Source organism: Sceloporus undulatus, chromosome 2, assembly GCF_019175285.1.
Source record: "Sceloporus undulatus isolate JIND9_A2432 ecotype Alabama chromosome 2, SceUnd_v1.1, whole genome shotgun sequence".
Taxonomy (NCBI): domain Eukaryota; kingdom Metazoa; phylum Chordata; class Lepidosauria; order Squamata; family Phrynosomatidae; genus Sceloporus; species Sceloporus undulatus.
This window is the reverse complement of record NC_056523.1, coordinates 139732508-139733655: the sequence shown is the minus strand read 5'-3', so window position 1 is coordinate 139733655 and position 1148 is coordinate 139732508.

The following is a 1148-nucleotide window of genomic DNA, read 5'->3' as shown; positions in this document are numbered from 1 at the left end:
TAGATGATGCCATTGTGCTCATGAATTATTGATTATACAACACTAAAATACTTGGAAATTCACCAGGAAGCTTGTCAGAGAGACTCTTTCTCCTACACAGCCTGAGTGAGGCGAGTGGTGGGCTCGTTGGGTAGGGGTTGTCAGTTCAGGATTGTCCCAAGCCCTATGATTTCTAGTTTTCTTGTTGGCAATTAGGACAGAAATCATAGCTAAAGAAGCTGTTCCTATATCACAATGTGAGGTAGGATAAGGAACATTTAATTTAGATTAGTTTGCTTCTAGCCAGAGAGTGGAAGCAGAGCAGAGTTGGAGGGTGAACCCTGTAACCACTACAGTTGGGTGAAAGGGGAGCGTACATAGTTTCCAGGAGAATCTTTGCAGTTGCAGCAGTTAAGAATGAATCCTTGAAAATTGCTGCCAAAATGCTGTTTTTACAGCGGAGCTGGAGATTTGCACCCTGCCTTCTCTCATGCCTAGAGCTGCGCCTACCAAAATTGGAGAATTTGAATCTTTGTTTCTTGCCTGGAGATGAGCCATCAAAACTGGAGGACTCGTGGCCAGGTCCTAATTGGCAGAGAGAAGTTGCTCTGTATGTTTGTTCATGTGTGAACACAAAAGTGCCATGTTTTCTTGCCTCAAAGAATATCATGCTTCCGTAGAGATCATAACTAACCAGGTCTCTAGTTCTGGCAAGGTTGTGTTCTGTTTTTGTAGCTTTAATGCCTTCTCCATTCCTTTCAAATTAAGGATTAATAGTATCTAGCAGGTGCTAAGATTCAGCAGCCACCTCTGGCACAAGATGCTTGAGCCACCAACGCATCTGCGAGTTGGCCACAGCGCTCAGCAGCATAAACGCATACCGCACTGCTGGACCGGATGAATGGCCCCCTTGCCCCAGACTCTTCTTTCCCACGCAGCAGCCAACCAGATACCCTGTACAAAGCCCCAAAGCCATGTTGACAACCGTTGCACCAGGAATGTTAGCTCTGTGTGGGAGTGGGGGGGGGGGAGGATCGGTTTTGCCTTCACAATAAATATTCACCCCCTCCATGAAATTTTCCTTTAGTTCCCAAATTTCCTCATTGCAGAGGGGGACACTAAATATTAGCTGTGTTTACCATTACCTTGGTCCCTTTGCCTGCCCCTTT